The sequence below is a fragment of the Coregonus clupeaformis genome, chromosome 8 (assembly GCF_020615455.1).
Source record: "Coregonus clupeaformis isolate EN_2021a chromosome 8, ASM2061545v1, whole genome shotgun sequence".
Classification (NCBI taxonomy): Eukaryota; Metazoa; Chordata; class Actinopteri; order Salmoniformes; family Salmonidae; genus Coregonus; species Coregonus clupeaformis.
In genome coordinates, this window is record NC_059199.1 from 29,003,052 (window position 1) to 29,009,051 (window position 6,000).

Sequence of the window (6,000 nt, forward strand, 5' to 3'; positions counted from 1 at the left end):
CAAATTTGTGCACAACATTTGAGAGAAATAAGCTTTTTGTGTGTATGGACAATTTCGGGGAATTTTTTTTTTCAGCTCATGAAATGTGGGACCAACACTTTACATGTTGCGTTTATATTTTTGTTCAGTGTATATATCCCAAAAAAGACTGAAGAAAAGGACAAATAGGCTGCATTTAGATAGGCAGCCGAAGTCTTTTGACCAATCAGATCAGCTCTGAAAAAGAGCTGATGTGAAAAGATCTGATGTGATTGGTCAAAATACCAATTAGTGGAAAAAAATATCAGAATTCGCCTGCCTGTCTAAATGCAGCCAGAGACAAGTGAATATAAGTCAGTTCTTGTGTTCGTAGCAGTTTCTATGAATTTGAGTGGTTACATACAGTACATGTTAAATGGCTATGAGACAGAGAAAAGGAGACTCTTGCTGTAATCAAAGCGAAGGTACCACTGAAGGCCCCAGTATTCAGGCAGGCAGCTTTCAGTGGTGTAAAAGTACTTTAAAGTACAACTTAAGTAGTTTTTTGGGGTATCTGTACTTTACTATGTATATATTTGACAACTTCACTACAGTGGTCCTCTGTAGCTCAATTGGTAGAGCATGGCGCTTGTAACGCCAGGGTAGTGGGTTCGATCCCCGGGACCACCCAAACGTAAAAAAATTGTATGCACACATGACTGTAAGTCGCTTTGGATAAAAGCGTCTGCTAAATGGCATATTATTATTATTATTATTATTATTATTATTATTATTCCTAAAGTAAATGTTTATTTTATTTATTTCACCTTTATTTAACCAGGTAAGCCAGTTGAGAACAAGTTCTCATTTACAACTGCAACCTGGCCAAATTATGCTCTTTTTACTCCATACATTTATCCTGACAGCCAAAAGTACTCGTTACATTTTGAATGCTTAAGAGGACAGGAAAATGGTCTAATTCACACACTTATCAAGAGAACCTCCCTGGTCATCCCTACTGCCTCTGATCTGGCGAACTCACTAAACACATGCTTCGTTTGTAAATGATGTCTGCGTGTTGGAGTGTGCCCCTGGCTACCCGTACATAAAAAAAAAAAAAAAAAAATTGTGCCGTCTGGTTTGCTTAATATAAGGAATTTGAAATTATTTATACTTTTGATACTTAAGTATATTTTAGCAATTACATTTACTGTTGATACTTAAGTATATTTAAAACGAAATACTTTTAGACTTTTACTCGAGCAGGATTTTACTGGGTGACTTTCACTTGAGTCATTTTCTATTAAGGTATCTTTACTTTTACTCAAGTATGACAATTGGGTACTTTTTCCACCACTGGCAGCTTGAAGCAGATGTTTGTCACCATCCAGGCCCTTGTCACAGCATGCAGTGGCCTGATAGGGAGATGACAATAAATACATTATGTATGTTTCACCATCAAAGCCATGTTAGTATTTATTTACTGCACGTCGCTGAACAATCCAACCATTTTGTTAGTGTCATTGATATAAATGGGCAATTCAAATAGAATATCCAATTCATAAGCATTGACTGCAATACCTCTAGGATCCTTTGGTGGTCTGGCAGCATGCTGCTTTAAATTGAGTTATCTAGCTAGCTAATGGCATTTATAATCAATTTCATCAAATCAGATGGATAACTAACTAGCAAATATATTAGTTTTCCCCTCGCATCTAAAGCTGCCTAATAAAGCTAGCCAGTTGATAGTAAAGCAATGTCAGAGGCCAGCTTACTAACGCAATAGCGGCTGTAAATGCAATGGCTGTCTGGAGTTCATCTGAAATGTAGCTACCATTATATTTCACATGACAAGCAAACAACTGTCATGCCTTTTCACAGAAACATTGATGAACACGTAACAGAGCCGATTACTTTCAAGTCTATCGTTTTGGTTTCATTTACCTCCTCCTCTCTTGCTCATGTGAGGCGGTTGTGGTTTTGGAAAAGGGAACTGATTGGTCAGGAGTAAAAAGTCCTGCCCCCAGAGCGCAAATCATGTTTTTACTCCCAAATCTCTTTCTACAAATTTACAAAACTTTTTACAAGCTTACGAATCTCTTGGTAACGTGACAACAGTGACATAACTCCGTGCGTGCGCAGATTCAAAATCGGCAAGTGTATTTTTGATACACAGCAGAATATTCATACTCGTAAATGGGATTGTAATAATTCTGATAATAAATTATACTTACAAACCTTATTGAATGGATTCAAATGTGAAGTTACAAGTTTGTGAGCGTTGTTAAATCTTTCACATCATGATACAAGCCTGCAAAATTAAGTTACACATTTGCGAATCGTACTTGCAACCACGAATCTCAAGTGACGACTGTTAAGGGGAGGCGAGTGGGTCATTTTAAGAGCGACAACTGCACACACTACAATTCTGAGTTCTGTAAGATTCTCCTACATGTCCAGAGGAAAACTACAAACAATGCATGCAGGGCAGAATTAGGCCAATACCCACTAATAATAAAAACTCTAAAAAAGGCAATTAAGTTTAGGAAACATCTCAAATTCAGTGACCCCCTCTCATATCATTACCAAGCCCTGCAATGCCAAGAGCTGAGCAAAGAAAAGAGTCCCCTCATCCAGCTGGTCCAGGGGCTGAGTTCATAAATCTGTTCTACTAACACACTGAAGCCTCAGGACCAGAACATCCAATCAATCAGAATAAACCAACAGTCAAAACAAAACTACATTGCTTATTGAGAAACACAAGCACAAGCACAAAGTAAAATGCAGTGCTATCTGGCCCAAAATCGACAGTACACCGTGGCTAACTATTTGACCATGGTTACTGATCAAAACTTTAGAAAAACCTTGACAAAGTACAGGCTCAGTGTGCACAGCCTTGCCATTGAGAAAGGTAGACACAGGCAAACCTGGCTCCCTGTAGAGGAAAGGCTGTGCAACCACTGCACCACAGCAGAACCTGAGACAGAGCTGCATTTCCTGACAAAATGTAAAAAAATATAGAACAATTAGAGTAATTTCCCCAAATTTGAAATAGTTTTTCAAATGTGTAGCTACAGGTCAGACTGCTATGGAATGTTGAGTGGAAGCTTATGTTATGTGGAATGACTAGCTAGTGTAGTCCAGGGGACGGAATGGAAGGTATGAGGTCTGATGTGATCGCATGCTGCTAAAATTGCTTATTTGTTTTGGTTGGTTGGTTCAGCATTGTAATTTGTTGGTATTGCTAGATAGCTAGCTAACGAGATAACTGTAGCAAGCTAGCCATATGCTAACAGCAGCTAGTTAAACCAAGTCATTAGCTAGATAGATTACATTCAATTCGGCTCCATTGTGGCTACAGTAGCTATCTAGCGCTCTCTCACTAACGTTAGTTAGATAGCCAAGCTAAACTCAAGTCTATCGTAAATCATGGAGTTGAGTTGATTTAGCTTATCTAGCTAGCTAGCTAGCTGTTTTAGATGTTGACCAGACGGGCCACATCGCTTTTCTAGCTAACCTAGGTAGCTAGCTAGCTATATAGCTAACATAAGGGTTAATGTTAACCCACAGAATGATGTTTCCTAAGCTTGTTACATTGAAGCCATCCATGTGTTTGTGTGTGTGTGTGAGAGAGAGAGCGAAAGAGGAGTAGCTAGCTAGTATGAGAGGGAGAGAAAGAATGCATCTGGTGAATGACTTAGCCGCACATGGAATCTGATTATCACATTACTGTAATTTATGCATGGCAACACATGATGTCATGACACATTCGTTTGAGGTATACAGTTGAAGTCGGAAGTTTACATACACCTTAGCCAAATACATTTAAACTCAGTTTTTCACAATTCCTGACATTTAATCCTAGTAAAAATTCCCTGTTTTAGGTCAGTTAGGATCACCACTTTATTTTAAGAATGTGAAGTGTCAGAATAATAGTAGAGAGAATTATTTATTTCAGCTTTTATTTATTTCATCCCATTCCCAGTGGGTCAGATTAGTATTTGGTAGCATTGCCTTTAAATTGTTTAACTTGGGTCAAACATTTCGGGTAGCCTTCCACAAGCTTCCCACAATAAGTTGGGTGAATTTTGGCCCATTCCTCCTGACAGAGCTGGTGTAACTGAGTCAGGTTTGTAGGCCTACTTGCTCGCACACGCTTTTTCAGTTCTGCCCACAAATGTTCTATAGGATTGAGGTCAGGGCTTTGTGATGGCCACTCCAATACCTTGACTTTGTTGTTCTTAAGCCATTTTGCCACAATTTGGGAAGCATGCTTGGGGTCATTGTCCATTTGGAAGACCCATTTGCGACCAAGCTTTAACTTCCTGACTGATGTCTCGAGATGTTGCTTCAATATATCCACATAATTGTCCTTCCTCATGATGCCATCTATTTTGTGAAGTGCACCAGTCTCTCCTGCAGCAAAGCACCCCCACAGTATGATGCTGCCACCCCCGTGTTTCATGGTTAGGATGGTGTTTTTCGGCTCGCAAGCGACCCCCTTTTTCCTCCAAACATAACAATGGTCATTATGGACAAACAGTTATATTTTTGTTTCATCAGACCAGAGAACATTTCTCCAAAAAGTACGATCTTTGTCCCCATGTGCAGTGGCAAACCGTAGTCTGGCTTTTTTATGGCGGTTTTAGAGCAGTGGCTTCTTCCTTGCTGAGCGGCCTTTCAGGTTAAGTCGATATAGGACTCGTTTACTGTGGACATATATACTTTTGTACCTGTTTCCTCCAGCATCTTCACAAGGTCTTGAAATACATCCACAGGTACACCTCCAATTGACTCAAATGATGTCAATTAGCCTATCAGAAGCTTCTAAAGCCATGACATCATGTTCTGGATTTTTCCAAGCTGTTTAAAGGCACAGTCAACTTAGTGTACTTAGTGAACTTCTGACCCACTGGAATTATGATACAGTGAATTATAAGTGAAACAATCTGTCTGTAAACAATTGTTAGACAAATTATTTGTGTCATGCACAAAGTAGATGTCCTAACCGACTTGCCAAAACGATCGTTTTTTAACAAGAAATTTGTGGATTGGTTGAAAAACGAATTTTAATGACTCCAACCTAAGTGTATGTAAACTTCCGACTTTTATCAGTTGTGTGTCTGTCTCTGAGTTTTATCTTTATAGTGGCAGATACCTGAGTTGATTCCAGACCAGCTCGACAGGACATATTCCTATAAGACTTCAACGGGAACCCATCTTTAGTTTTTGTCAGGTCACACACAAGTTTACACATAAAAAACTTACAACATGTCTCTGCATCATAAATGTGTCTTCCCCAAGTCTAGTGACCACCGTCCTCTGGACTCAGCCAGCCTAAACAGACAGATATACACATCACTGGGACATTGTTATTACATTATCATTAACAGACATTACCACCTTACAGAATGGTGGCTGTACCTGCATCGACTGATCACATCTGATGTTATTCAGTACAAACCTTGATTTCCATCGAAATCGAGACTACTTGTATTGTCTGTATCGGTGTTGTGTAGCACCAGGTTAGTATGCTGTGATCTGATGTGAGGATGACACCCTAAGAACAGGTGGGTTCAAGAAGGATGGAAACCTAGAGTTCAACATTAGGGCCATTTTCTACAGGTGATAGCTAGACACACACATCTGTATTGAGGTTAGAAAAACACACACAGAGTTTACTGGGTTGACACAGAAAGGTTACAGTACTAATTATTTGAGTCACACGTGTGTGTGTGTGTGTGTGTGTGTGTGTGTGTACGTGTGCTTGATTAAAGAGGAGGAAGCCACTGACAGCTGATGAGCTGCAGGTCGTATTATCTTTAAGGTAACTATTAGTGATGTATTATTGTTATTTACTATTAGGCCTATATACACTACCAGTCAAAAGTTTGGACACACCTATTCATTCAAGGGTTTTTCTTTATTTGTACTATTTTTTACATTGTAGAATAGTAGTGAAGACATCAAAACTATGAAATAACACATATGGAATCATGTAGTAACCAAGAAAGTGTTAAACAAATCAAAATATATTTAAGA